The following is a 14,197-nucleotide window of genomic DNA, read 5'->3' as shown; positions in this document are numbered from 1 at the left end:
CTCGACGTACAACACCTCTCTTTTAAGTGGTGGAGGAGCCGGGGTTCCCATGAACCTGGAACTGCGCAATCGGACGATAGCCTCACCGTTCTCCATGACTGCTCCTGGCCCTTCTCAAGCTGCCTTACCAACGACAGTCTACTGTACTGGCGTGCCTCGGCAACGCGACCCACCAACTTTTCGCGGCAACGACGAACAAGACGTAGAGGACTGGCTCGTCGAGTACGAAATCGTAAGCGCTTCCAACAAGTGGAACGCCTGCCACCAGCTCACAAACGTGCACTTTTACCTCGCTGATGTGGCCAGGCTCTGGTTCAAGAACCACGAAGGCGAAATCACCAACTGGTCCGCCTTCAAGACCACCATCGCCACGGTCTTCGGTCGTCCCGCCGTCGCCGGCTTCGCGCGGAACAGCGTCTCCGTAGTCGAGTCCAGCGCAGGGACGAGACCTTTACAAGTCACATTGAAGATGTCTTGTCTCTTTGCAAACGCGTCGATGAATCTCTAACCAAACGCGTCAAAATCAAGCACATCATCAAAGGAGTTGACGACGATACCTTCCAGATGCTCGTCGCTAGTAATCCACAGACCGTCACCCATGTTGTCCAGCTCTGTCAGGAGTACGACGAGTTGCGTAAGCAGCGTGTCTCGACGCGCAGGGCCGCTGAAGATACGGCTGAAGTTTCCGCCTCGTGCACGACGCACGACGTCGCTGCTGATCACACCGTCTTAGTGCCCCACATCAAACAATTCATTCGTGAAGAAGTTGCGCGTCAGCTTTCTCTTGTGGCCGAAGCATCTGAGTCAGTGACCTCGTTAGACCCACGTCTACGCCATGTCATTGAGACACAGGTCACGCAGGCACTGCCTCCATCGCCATCTGTCCCTACGCCGCGGACCTACGCTGCTGTCGTTGCTAGACCCCCAGCCCCACATGTGTCTGGCGCATACCGGGGCACCGGATCCTCCTACCCTACGACGCTGCCTAAATACACGGCACCCCATCCTGTTTCGCCCCCTGCACCTTCTATCGTTAACCCATGGCGCACCTTGGATAATCGACCCATCTGCTTTGCATGCGGTTTCGTGGAACATATAGCACGCTACTGTCGCCGTCGCAATTTCCAGCCTCCAGACCATGAGAATTCTGCAAATTACCAGGCTGCCCAGAATCTCCAGCGACCATCTTCTCCTATCACCGACTCATTGTTCCCACGACGCCCTGTCGATTCTCGCCGGTCATTACCACCCCATCGCCGATCTGTCTCCACGATGCTTCGGCGCACGAGCCCCGCTCGAGAGGAAAACTGACAGCCGCCGTTCCGGAGGCAAGAACTGCGTCGTCGTCAAACTCTCCAAGACCTCCTCTTTGTCCGCCCAACGAAATTGATGTGCTAGTAGAAGGTGTTGCTGTACGTGCACTTGTCGACACAGGCGCCGTCGTTTCTGTAATTAGTGAACAACTGTGTCGCGATTTGAGAAAAGTTACAATGCCACTTACGAATCTTGCTCTGCGTACAGCCACCTCCCATTTCATCGCGCCGACGGCTCAGTGCACAGCACGCGTTCTTATTCAAGATGCTTGGTACGCCGTCAACTTTGTTGTTCTCCCACGTTCATCTTACGACGTCATACTAGGATGGGATTTCCTTTCTACCCATCAGGCTCTCGTTGACTGCGCTCGTGCTGAACTCACGTTGACGAATCCGTGCCTTGATATCGACCACCACAGTCCCTCGAAAGTGTTTGCCGCAGCTGACGTCCGCATCGCACCGTTGTCCGCCGTGGTAGCGCCTGTGTTTTCCCCTGCTGCCACTAACTCGACGCTCCTGTTCCAACCAACTATAGCTAGTGTGCACCACCGAACCATCGTACTCACGTTTGCCGTCATCAACTTTTCCAATGGTTCGGCGGTACTTTACGCGTGCAAAGTTTCTGCTCTTCCATACATCCTCCTACGCGGCGAGTGTCTGGGAAGCCTCGAGACCTTTAATTGTATTTTCGAAAACCTGACCTATCCACACAAGCTATTTTTACCGACTTGTGCCATTACACCCGCAACTGACGCTAATGAACCTATGGATGAATTCCACAAGTCCATTGATTGCAACCTAACGCCTGGGCAGCAGGAACAGCTGATCAAGCTCCTCCAGCGTTTTCGAGCCTCGTTTGACCACAATCAGCCTTCCTTAGGTCGAGCGTCATCTGTTGTTCATCGTATAGATACCGGCCAAGAGACGCCATTACGGCAGCGTCCATATCGTGTGTCAACTACCGAACGCCCTGCCATCAATGAACAGGTTGACGACATGCTGATACGTGGCATAATCGAACCGTCAAGCAGTCCCTGGGCCTCTCCAGTTGTGTTGGTGAAGAAGAAGGACGGATCCATCAGGTTTTGCGTGGACTACCGATGTCTCAACCGAATCACGCGCAACGATGTCTATCCGCTGCCACGCATTGACGATGCCTTGGACTGCCTACAGAGAGCCGAATTTTTTTCTTCTTTAGATCTGCGCTCTGGATACTGGCAGGTACCCATGGCAGAGGCCGATCGTGAAAAAACAGCTTTCATCACGCCCGACGGGCTTTACGAATTCACAGTCATGCCCTTCGGCCTCTGCAACGCGCCAGCTACTTTCGAGCGAATGATAGACTATTCTTCGAGGCCTCAAATCGAACGTTTGCCTTTGTTATTCAGATAACATTGTCGTCTTTTCAACTTACTTCGCAACCCATTTAACCCGCCTCAAGAAAGTCCTCGCATGTATTTCTGCCGCGGGGCTGCAACTGAATCTGAAGAAGTGCCATTTCGCCGCTCGAAAGCTTATGATCCTTGGCCACGTGGTTTCGCAATTTCGCGACGATCATCGCTTCTTTGAACAAGCTCCTTGCCGGCTCTAGAGACCTTTCAGCCTGGTCTGCCACCTGTGACGATTCTTTCAATGAACTGCGCCGCCTCCTCACGTCGCCGCCTATTCTGCGACACTACGACCTATCGGCACCCACAGAGATCCACACCGACGCTAGTGGTATCGGGCTAGGCGCTATTCTTGCACAGCAGAAAGATGGCTTCCAAGAGTACGTGGTTGCTTACGCAAGCCGAACTCTTAGCAAAGCCGAAATGAACTATTCCGTCACTTAAAAGGAATGCCTCGTCATTATTTGGGCGATAGAGAAATTTTTACCTTACGTGTACGGGCGCCCTTTTGACGTCGTGACTGACCACCGCGCCCTCTGCTGTCACTGAAGAATCCTAACGGTCGCCTCGCCCGATGGGCATTACGCCTTCAAAAATATAATATTCGCGTGGTCTATCGCTCCGGTCGGAAACATTCGGACGCAGACGCCCTATCCCGTTCGCCCCTACCCCCTGACCCGGACTGCTGCGAAAGTCTAACCTGTGATGCTACTGCCGTCACCATCGCCGACATGCCATCTGAGCAACGCAAAGACCCTTAGGTTGCTTCGATTCTAGACATCCTGGCTGGGCGGACGTTTCCCCCTCTTCTTGCAAGTTGCGTCGGCAAGTCGAGCACTTCACCACTCGCGACGACGTGCTGTACTGACGCAACTATGCACCCGGTGGACGTCAGTGGCTACTCGTGATTCCACGTCATCTGCGATCCGAAATTTGTTCCACGTTTCATGACGACGCCCAATGTGGCCACGCAGGTTTCCTGAAGACTTATTCTCGCATACGTCTCCGATATTACTGGCGTGGCATGTACCGTTTTATACAACAATACGTTCGGGCCTGCTCGACCTGCCAGAGACGAAAAACTCCCCCTTATCACACCAGCGATACCTTGTCACCCTTACCATGCCCATCCCGACCATTCGACCGCGTCGGCATTGATATCTATGGTCCCCTTCCCAACACTGCTGACGGTAACCGCTGGATCATAGTTGCCGTCGACCATCTCACGCGGTATGCCGAAACTTCATCCCTTCCCTCGTCTACAGCAAAAGACGTTGCGACTTTCGTTCTTTGCAACATCGGATTACGTCAAGGAGCACCTCGGGAGTTACTGAGCGATCGTGGTCGCGTATTCTTGCCAGACGTCATCGCACCATTGCTGCGTGAGTGCCACGTCGTTCACCGCACTACAAGCGCCTATCATCCCCAGACCAATGGAATGACAGAGCGCTTCAACCGCACCCTTGGTGACATGTTATCTATGTATATCTCGTCAGACCACTCCAATTGGGACCGAGTGCTCCCGTTTATCACGTTCGCCTATAATACCACCATTCAAAGCCTTACTGGGTTCTCTCCTTTTTTCCTCCTTTACGGACGCGAACCTTCTTGCACTATGGACACCATTCTTTCGTACAAACCTGACTCCTCGAAGAGTCCACGACTTTGTCTCAATCCGCTACATATGCTGAAGAATGCCGCCAACTGGCAAGATCATTCACAACCCAAGACCAAGGACGCCAAAAGCACCACCATGACGCATCAAATAACACTACTTCCTACGATCCAGGTTCACTCGTCAGGCTGCATGTCCCTTCTGCTACACCTGGCCTTTCTACAAAGTTGGTCCACAAGTATCACGGCCAATAACATGTGCTAGAAAAAACGTCACCGGTGTATTACCTCATCGAGCCACTGGAACTATCTTCTGACCAACATCGTCGTGGCCAGGAAATTGTCCACGTCTCGAGACTTAAGCCCTGCTACGACCCTTCCGTGTTTACTTGTTCATAGGTCGCCAGGATGGCTCCTTATTTCGCGGAAAGTAATTGTAATGAATCTAAATAACGGACGCTCCGCTGGTAATGAAGAAGACGATGATGATCGGTGGCTGTAGTAGTAGCTCGTGCACTCCGCTCGCCATTAGCCAGACCTGCCTGATAAAGCACAATTTGCCAAGCTGCGTTTGAACCTTTCTCGACGTACAACACCTCTATTTTAATATATATATATATATATATATATATATATATATATATAAGGGAAAGAAGTGTGTACCTAAGGACTCGTTTTTCTGTGTTTTAACACAATATTAATGAGATATAACAGACAGTAATGCCAAGGAATGTACAGGGGAAGTTAATAAAACCAATGGAATGTAAATAAGAAGACAGAAAAGTGGATGAAAGAATTACCAACTGTGAGCAGGAATCGAACCTACGACCTTCGAATTACGCGTTCGATGCTCTAACCACTGAGCTATCACAGCGGCCCTCCCTCCATCTACTTTTTTGGGTTTATCTGTGAATTTAGAAGTAGGAGTGACAGTCAGCGCCATCTATAAGCCAAACGACGAGTGTGAAAACACTCTTATGCGCATGTTTGGCGTCACGTAGCACGTGAACTTATTATGAGCGGGCAGCTGATTAATTGTCCCTCTTATACAACCTAAACACACCAAGTCTGCCAGTACGAGACCCTCGTTCAATGAAATAAGGGAAAGAAGTGTGTACCTAAGGACTCGTTTTTCTGTGTTTTAACACAATATTAATGAGATATAACAGACAGTAATGCCAAGGAATGTACAGGGGAAGTTAATAAAACCAATGGAATGTAAATAAGAAGACAGAAAAGTGGATGAAAGAATTACCAACTGTGAGCAGGAATCGAACCTACGACCTTCGAATTACGCGTTCGATGCTCTAACCACTGAGCTATCACAGCGGCCCTCCCTCCATCCACTTTTTTGGGTTTATCTGTGAATTTAGAAGTAGGAGTGACAGTCAGCGCCATCTATAAGCCAAACGACGAGTGTGAAAACACTCTTATGCGCATGTTTGGCGTCACGTAGCACGTGAACTTATTATGAGCGGGCAGCTGATTAATTGTCCCTCTTATACAACCTAAACACACCAAGTCTGCCAGTACGAGACCCTCGTTCAATGAAATAAGGGAAAGAAGTGTGTACCTAAGGACTCGTTTTTCTGTGTTTTAACACAATATTAATGAGATATAACAGACAGTAATGCCAAGGAATGTACAGGGGAAGTTAATAAAACCAATGGAATGTAAATAAGAAGACAGAAAAGTGGATGAAAGAATTACCAACTGTGAGCAGGAATCGAACCTACGACCTTCGAATTACGCGTTCGATGCTCTAACCACTGAGCTATCACAGCGGCCCTCCCTCCATCCACTTTTTTGGGTTTATCTGTGAATTTAGAAGTAGGAGTGACAGTCAGCGCCATCTATAAGCCAAACGACGAGTGTGAAAACACTCTTATGCGCATGTTTGGCGTCACGTAGCACGTGAACTTATTATGAGCGGGCAGCTGATTAATTGTCCCTCTTATACAACCTAAACACACCAAGTCTGCCAGTACGAGACCCTCGTTCAATGAAATAAGGGAAAGAAGTGTGTACCTAAGGACTCGTTTTTCTGTGTTTTAACACAATATTAATGAGATATAACAGACAGTGATGCCAAGGAATGTACAGGGGAAGTTAATAAAACCAATGGAATGTAAATAAGAAGACAGAAAAGTGGATGAAAGAATTACCAACTGTGAGCAGGAATCGAACCTACGACCTTCGAATTGCGCGTTCGATGCTCTAACCACTGAGCTATCACAGCGGCCCTCCCTCCATCCACTTTTTTGGGTTTATCTGTGAATTTAGAAGTAGGAGTGACAGTCAGCGCCATCTATAAGCCAAACGACGAGTGTGAAAACACTCTTATGCGCATGTTTGGCGTCACGTGGCACGTGAACTTATTATGAGCGGGCAGCTGATTAATTGTCCCTCTTATACAACCTAAACACACCAATTCTGCCAGTACGAGTCCCTCGTTCAATGAAATAAGGGAAAGAAGTGTGTACCTAAGGACTCGTTTTTCTGTGTTTTAACACAATATTAATGAGATATAACAGACAGTAATGCCAAGGAATGTACAGGGGAAGTTAATAAAACCAATGGAATGTAAATAAGAAGACAGAAAAGTGGATGAAAGAATTACCAACTGTGAGCAGGAATCGAACCTACGACCTTCGAATTACGCGTTCGATGCTCTAACCACTGAGCTATCACAGCGGCCCTCCCTCCATCCACTTTTTTGGGTTTATCTGTGATAGCTCAGTGGTTAGAGCATCGAACGCGTAATTCGAAGGTCGTAGGTTCGATTCCTGCTCACAGTTGGTAATTCTTTCATCCACTTTTCTGTCTTCTTATTTACATTCCATTGGTTTTATTAACTTCCCCTGTACATTCCTTGGCATTACTGTCTGTTATATCTCATTAATATTGTGTTAAAACACAGAAAAACGAGTCCTTAGGTACACACTTCTTTCCCTTATTTCATTGAACGAGGGTCTCGTACTGGCAGACTTGGTGTGTTTAGGTTGTATAAGAGGGACAATTAATCAGCTGCCCGCTCATAATAAGTTCACGTGCTACGTGACGCCAAACATGCGCATAAGAGTGTTTTCACACTCGTCGTTTGGCTTATAGATGGCGCTGACTGTCACTCCTACTTCTAAATTCACAGATAAACCCAAAAAAGTGGATGGAGGGAGGGCCGCTGTGATAGCTCAGTGGTTAGAGCATCGAACGCGTAATTCGAAGGTCGTAGGTTCGATTCCTGCTCACAGTTGGTAATTCTTTCATCCACTTTTCTGTCTTCTTATTTACATTCCATTGGTTTTATTAACTTCCCCTGTACATTCCTTGGCATTACTGTCTGTTATATCTCATTAATATTGTGTTAAAACACAGAAAAACGAGTCCTTAGGTACACACTTCTTCTCTTATTTCATTGAACGAGGGTCTCGTACTGGCAGACTTGGTGTGTTTAGGTTGTATAAGAGGGACAATTAATCAGCTGCCCGCTCATAATAAGTTCACGTGCTACGTGACGCCAAACATGCGCATAAGAGTGTTTTCACACTCGTCGTTTGGCTTATAGATGGCGCTGACTGTCACTCCTACTTCTAAATTCACAGATAAACCCAAAAAAGTGGATGGAGGGAGGGCCGCTGTGATAGCTCAGTGGTTAGAGCATCGAACGCGTAATTCGAAGGTCGTAGGTTCGATTCCTGCTCACAGTTGGTAATTCTTTCATCCACTTTTCTGTCTTCTTATTTACATTCCATTGGTTTTATTAACTTCCCCTGTACATTCCTTGGCATTACTGTCTGTTATATCTCATTAATATTGTGTTAAAACACAGAAAAACGAGTCCTTAGGTACACACTTCTTTCCCTTATTTCATTGAACGAGGGTCTCGTACTGGCAGACTTGGTGTGTTTAGGTTGTATAAGAGGGACAATTAATCAGCTGCCCGCTCATAATAAGTTCACGTGCTACGTGACGCCAAACATGCGCATAAGAGTGTTTTCACACTCGTCGTTTGGCTTATAGATGGCGCTGACTGTCACTCCTACTTCTAAATTCACAGATAAACCCAAAAAAGTGGATGGAGGGAGGGCCGCTGTGATAGCTCAGTGGTTAGAGCATCGAACGCGTAATTCGAAGGTCGTAGGTTCGATTCCTGCTCACAGTTGGTAATTCTTTCATCCACTTTTCTGTCTTCTTATTTACATTCCATTGGTTTTATTAACTTCCCCTGTACATTCCTTGGCATTACTGTCTGTTATATCTCATTAATATTGTGTTAAAACACAGAAAAACGAGTCCTTAGGTACACACTTCTTTCCCTTATTTCATTGAACGAGGGTCTCGTACTGGCAGACTTGGTGTGTTTAGGTTGTATAAGAGGGACAATTAATCAGCTGCCCGCTCATAATAAGTTCACGTGCTACGTGACGCCAAACATGCGCATAAGAGTGTTTTCACACTCGTCGTTTGGCTTATAGATGGCGCTGACTGTCACTCCTACTTCTAAATTCACAGATAAACCCAAAAAAGTGGATGGAGGGAGGGCCGCTGTGATAGCTCAGTGGTTAGAGCATCGAACGCGTAATTCGAAGGTCGTAGGTTCGATTCCTGCTCACAGTTGGTAATTCTTTCATCCACTTTTCTGTCTTCTTATTTACATTCCATTGGTTTTATTAACTTCCCCTGTACATTCCTTGGCATTACTGTCTGTTATATCTCATTAATATTGTGTTAAAACACAGAAAAACGAGTCCTTAGGTACACACTTCTTTCCCTTATTTCATTGAACGAGGGTCTCGTACTGGCAGACTTGGTGTGTTTAGGTTGTATAAGAGGGACAATTAATCAGCTGCCCGCTCATAATAAGTTCACGTGCTACGTGACGCCAAACATGCGCATAAGAGTGTTTTCACACTCGTCGTTTGGCTTATAGATGGCGCTGACTGTCACTCCTACTTCTAAATTCACAGATAAACCCAAAAAAGTGGATGGAGGGAGGGCCGCTGTGATAGCTCAGTGGTTAGAGCATCGAACGCGTAATTCGAAGGTCGTAGGTTCGATTCCTGCTCACAGTTGGTAATTCTTTCATCCACTTTTCTGTCTTCTTATTTACATTCCATTGGTTTTATTAACTTCCCCTGTACATTCCTTGGCATTACTGTCTGTTATATCTCATTAATATTGTATATATATATATATATATATATATATATTTGACGCAGGAGACGTGATGGCTGTACGATGAACCATTTATTTGTCTTCGTCTTCCTCGTTCTCTAACATTCCACCACACCGTTCTCGTGTGGTTCGTCACACGCTTCCCCCCTCATCGAGAGAGACGTAGATGCAGGGGCGGATGATATCGTTTAAGTGTCCCGACATGAACGATGTCAGTCTGGCGACCGAGTGCGCTGCGGTCGATCTCGTAGTTAACTGCCGAAATCTTGCGTATGATCGTATAGGGTCCTTCCATGATTGCACTGAGTTTGCCGTGGTTCGGGTGCCAGGATGTTTCATATAGAACAAAGTCTCCCACTTGAAGCTGTAATGTAAGGAACTTCTTGTCATATATGATCTTGTTTTTCTCCTGATATGCTACTGAATTGCGGACTGCGTTTGTAGGAGCTTCCTGCAGATTTTCGGTAACGCCTGAAAGAAGATAGGGATACGATGGTGTGCCATATATAAGAAAGCAGGGTGGGTAGCCTGTGACTTCGTAAGGTGTTCTATTGTACTCGTCGACAACGTCCGAGAGGAGACGCGGCCACGGTTTTCGGGGTTCGTCGTTGATCTTGCATTGGAGGCGAGTAATGATCGTCTGATTAGTGCGCTCGTTTAGGCCATTACACTGCGGGCGTTGTGAGCTTGTTAAAAGCTGATGAATATTGTTGTTCTTGAGGAACTGCTTAAATTTGCCGGCAGTGAATCCTGTGCCGCGGTCGGAAAGGAACTTCCGAGGCTTTCCAGCAGCGAAGATACTCTTCAGGCAAGAGATGTACGCGTCGCAAGTTTCATTCTTGTGTGCGAAAGCCCAGACATAACGGGTGGCATGATCAACGGCTAAGTGAATGAATCTTTTGGATGAGCCGTAGTTGCCAAAACCTCCGATAGTGTCCATGGCCAGAAGATCAAATGGTTGTTCCGCTGGTATCCAACTGTTGAGTTTTATTTAGATGTAGTACATCGCAAACTTCAACACCTTGCAAAGACGCGCCCATGTTAGCCGTGGTGTGGTTTTGTGTACGAGAATGGAGGATGTCTTTCCCTTGGCGTAGAGTCATGGTGTCAAGGCCCAGCGACAAGTTAAAGAGGCAAGTACTATCCAAGCCAAGAAGTAAGTTGCTCTTCATGCCATGTAGAACATGAGCCGGAATTTCTCTTGTCACTTTTCCTATCTGTAACTTTAGATTAACGCGACCCAAAGTTTTGGTAGATGATGTGACTTGTTGAACTGAGATGCATGAATTCCTCATTATTTGCAGGTGATACAGGTAATCGTAGCTCCGGTATCAAGAGTAGCGCTGACAGGGTACCCGTTAATGAGGGCATCAAACTGAATTACATGAGCTCTGGGTCGCCCTCCTCGTTTCCCTGGTTGGTGGAGAGGGCGGAAATGCTTGCGCGTCGTGGGCATTCATTATGCCAGTGCATCTGTCAGGGTAAGCCATCCATCGCGCAGTGTTTGCACTCACGCACGGGTGTTCGTACTGGGGTACTACGTGGACGCTGACTAGTTTTGTCACTTGTTACGTTAACCTGTGTATTCCGAGCTGGTGGAAAGCGCTGTAAGTTCACTCTCTGCATGGTTGACTCTAGACGAAGTGCAGCTATAAGCCATGCCTCTGGTGTAAACAAGGTAAGCCCAGCAAGCGCCATCTCCATATGTGCAGGAAGGCCGTCGATGAGCCCTGATATAAGGTGCGTGTCCTTTAGGTCGGCGAGGCGTCCGAGAGACATTTTTTCATTATAGTATTCCTTCAAGCTCTGGCCTGTTCGCAACCGGCAATGAATGAATTGGCGAAAAGGATCCACGACGCCGCTCGTAAAGCGTTCCTTCATGTGTTCACATAAGCTCTCCCAAGACGCGTCTGTGTCGCAAACCTTGGTGAGAAACCATCGGAAAGCCTCACCTTCAAGGTAATCGGAGAAGTAGCACAGCTTGTCTCGCTACGTCCATGCTGCGGCCGCAGTCCTCACCTCAAAGAGCCGGAGTCACTTGTCAAAGGGGACGTCCATAGATGTTCCCGAGTACTTGGGGATGTTTATGACTTTCTTGGATGTCGCCATGATGAAGGGCACGGTAGATCCTGTCGACTAGTGTGACGCAGGAGATGTAATGGCTGCACGATGAATCATTTATTTGTCTTCGTCTTCCTCCTTCTCTACCATTCCACCACACCGTTCTCGTGTGGTTCGTCATATATATATATATGTGTGTGTCTGTGTGTGTGTGTGTGTGTGTGTGTGTGTGTGTGTGTGTGTGTGTGTGTGTGTGTGTGTGTGTGTGTGTGCGCACAAGTTGTAATAATGTTCTATGAGTACGTGCAGTTATACCTTCCCACAGTACATAAATGGCAGCGTTGTTTGAGCTAATCGAGCAGTTTGTGTTCTGAATCAACTCTGATGACTGCAATGTTCCGTTTTTACATTGCTGAACCGTAAGACTTCGGTGATTGCAGAATCATAAAAAGCATAGCATGAATATGTAAGCAGCAACTAAAATTCCAAAGGCTTGCCTTCGAGTTGCAATAAGTGGTGATGGCGTGAAGTCCCATAAATGTATTCCGTTTTCTTGGGTATTAACAATCGGATTTTCTGTCTACAGATTCTTAGCGTAATTCTGATAAAGAGACTTGTTTACAGTGCATGTGGATGGCTCAAACCGATTGTAACACTAATATAATCTAATAGAACGAAAATAAGAGCAGACTGACAGCAACTTGGTCCGAACATTGGCGTAAGTTCAGACACGAATGCTGGGAGTGTGACTCCCAGCAGTCGATTTTTAAATGTTATATATGTAATACAGAGAACTTCAAAATGCTCCCGTGTTAGCCGGCAATAAAATGGTCAAATTTCCGGAGCCCTCCACTACGGCGTGTCTCATAATCATATCTGCAATTGACCTGCACTCTAATGCCATCGAAATCATGCAATGTGACTCCCGGCATTCGGTTTTCAAATGTTATATATGTTTTAACGACAACTTGAAAAATGCGCCGAGTTATCCGGCAATACAAATTCGCTATAAACCATAAAATATTTCGGCTTACGAGGCTCAACGTTTGGCTCATCATAACAGAATCGTAAAAAAACCAAGTGCACACCAATGATAAAAGCACACGGAATCACACTCATACATATTCATGCGCATAGACCCAGTACGAAAAAAACATATTTGCTCATGGAGACTCAAGTGATGGAACATACTTCTCAATGTTTCTTCCGCTTGAAGCTTTTGCGGCTTGTACGTGGTATTCATAGCGCCGTCGATATAAGATGCCATTATGTAGCCGGCCCTTACATTCCCTTCTTGTGCGAAATCCTCGTACGCGGCTTGCACGGAAAGCCCATTACAGAAGCTGCGTCTGAAGGCAACTACACGTTTAAAGCGGTATTTTCATATGGTATATGGGCGTCTTTTGCGCCCTCTACATGCATTTACTGAAATTCAGTGTATCTGTTAAAACGACCTTGTGTGTGGGCTGGCCGCGCATTCATTATATGTTTAAACAGTTCTTCAGTTAAACAGTTCTAAACAGTTAAGCATTATATGTTTAAACAATGCGTTGCTCGTTTTTTCTGTGCTCATACAGCAGTCATTCGCTTTAGGCGAAACAATGGCATGAGACACAAAAGCTTTAATGGCCATAAATGTTTCTGAAATGTGAAAAAAAAAACATCATATACCCTCGTACAACTATCATGACAAATGTTTAAAAGGTGCGAGGCAATAAAAGACACAGATGGAAAGGGCGACTAGCTTCTCCACATATATTCGTTCACGCCATATTGTCTGCTCACCGTCTTCACGGCATCTACTCGCATATTGTCTAATACACTCATTATAGATGACGATGGTTAATTAACTTAAAAGTAGAGTAAAACTGTGAAACACACAGTCACCTAGGAACTTGAAGCGTGGGTTTGTTGCTATGCTGGAGATCTGTAGGCGCTCTTGCCGGCGGATAACTTCACTTTGTGTCTATTTCTCTGCGATTCTTATCGTGTCTCTCGTATAACTGCTTTTCCGTCGACGCGTTTCTTTGTGTCTCCTGCTGCAATACCTCTTTTATCTCTTATTATTTTATTTATTTTATTTTATTTTTATTTATTAAATACTGCAGGCCATGTGGCCCATGCAGTAGGGACAGGGTACAACATAATTACATCTACAAAGCACAATTGAATATCATAAACAAATTGGGTAACAATAAAAACAACTCTGAATAATACATAATTAGGAAAGAAAAAGTAAATGCGAAGCATTCCTTAGCGAACTTCGGCGACTTTGAGCGCATCTATCTATCAAGCCGCCTACGACTTCTAGGTCTCCTGGCCGTTTCTATAATGGTATCAATACTAAACTTGGTATGGCATAAGATGACTGTATGAAGAACGTATTTCACTAGTGATACCATGAAAACCATGACATGCATATCATGATTTACATTGCATGATCCTGCAGCTCTTGCGGTGGTTATGTTCATATGGCATGTCGCAAAACTAGTATGGTATGACATGATTGCATGGCGAACACAAGCGGAAGACCTTAACATGAAAATCATGACATGCGTGTCATGTAACAAAATGACTGCGTTCCACGCTCCGCTGCGCTCACGACCGTTTCGCTAACGTCAGATATACAAAATTTGGTATTACGGT

The 14,197-nt window shown here is 46.3% G+C and overlaps 10 non-coding genes across 10 annotated transcripts; 5 read left to right on the top strand and 5 right to left on the bottom strand.

Moving 5' to 3' along the window:
* Positions 1–5,116: 5,116 nt before the first annotated feature.
* On the bottom strand, positions 5,117–5,189 carry TRNAT-CGU (transfer RNA threonine (anticodon CGU)). The gene has a single exon. It is a non-coding gene; the product is annotated as a tRNA-Thr (tRNA).
* A 382-nt stretch (positions 5,190–5,571) lies between these two features.
* On the bottom strand, positions 5,572–5,644 carry TRNAT-CGU (transfer RNA threonine (anticodon CGU)). Its single transcript has one exon. It is a non-coding gene; the product is annotated as a tRNA-Thr (tRNA).
* A 382-nt stretch (positions 5,645–6,026) lies between these two features.
* TRNAT-CGU (transfer RNA alanine (anticodon CGC)) lies at positions 6,027–6,099 on the bottom strand. The gene has a single exon. It is a non-coding gene; the product is annotated as a tRNA-Thr (tRNA).
* A 382-nt stretch (positions 6,100–6,481) lies between these two features.
* Positions 6,482–6,554, bottom strand: TRNAA-CGC (transfer RNA threonine (anticodon CGU)). The gene has a single exon. It is a non-coding gene; the product is annotated as a tRNA-Ala (tRNA).
* A 382-nt stretch (positions 6,555–6,936) lies between these two features.
* TRNAT-CGU (transfer RNA threonine (anticodon CGU)) lies at positions 6,937–7,009 on the bottom strand. Its single transcript has one exon. It is a non-coding gene; the product is annotated as a tRNA-Thr (tRNA).
* Positions 7,010–7,495: 486 nt separating this feature from the next.
* On the top strand, positions 7,496–7,568 carry TRNAT-CGU (transfer RNA threonine (anticodon CGU)). Its single transcript has one exon. It is a non-coding gene; the product is annotated as a tRNA-Thr (tRNA).
* Positions 7,569–7,949: 381 nt separating this feature from the next.
* TRNAT-CGU (transfer RNA threonine (anticodon CGU)) lies at positions 7,950–8,022 on the top strand. The gene has a single exon. It is a non-coding gene; the product is annotated as a tRNA-Thr (tRNA).
* A 382-nt stretch (positions 8,023–8,404) lies between these two features.
* TRNAT-CGU (transfer RNA threonine (anticodon CGU)) lies at positions 8,405–8,477 on the top strand. The gene has a single exon. It is a non-coding gene; the product is annotated as a tRNA-Thr (tRNA).
* A 382-nt stretch (positions 8,478–8,859) lies between these two features.
* TRNAT-CGU (transfer RNA threonine (anticodon CGU)) lies at positions 8,860–8,932 on the top strand. Its single transcript has one exon. It is a non-coding gene; the product is annotated as a tRNA-Thr (tRNA).
* Positions 8,933–9,314: 382 nt separating this feature from the next.
* Positions 9,315–9,387, top strand: TRNAT-CGU (transfer RNA threonine (anticodon CGU)). Its single transcript has one exon. It is a non-coding gene; the product is annotated as a tRNA-Thr (tRNA).
* The last annotated feature ends 4,810 nt before the right edge of the window (positions 9,388–14,197 follow it).

The sequence above is a fragment of the Rhipicephalus microplus genome, chromosome 2, assembly GCF_043290135.1.
Source record: "Rhipicephalus microplus isolate Deutch F79 chromosome 2, USDA_Rmic, whole genome shotgun sequence".
In the NCBI taxonomy this organism is placed as follows: domain Eukaryota; kingdom Metazoa; phylum Arthropoda; class Arachnida; order Ixodida; family Ixodidae; genus Rhipicephalus; species Rhipicephalus microplus.
Note: the sequence above shows the minus strand (reverse complement) of the source record. Positions and strands in the feature narration are given on the sequence as shown.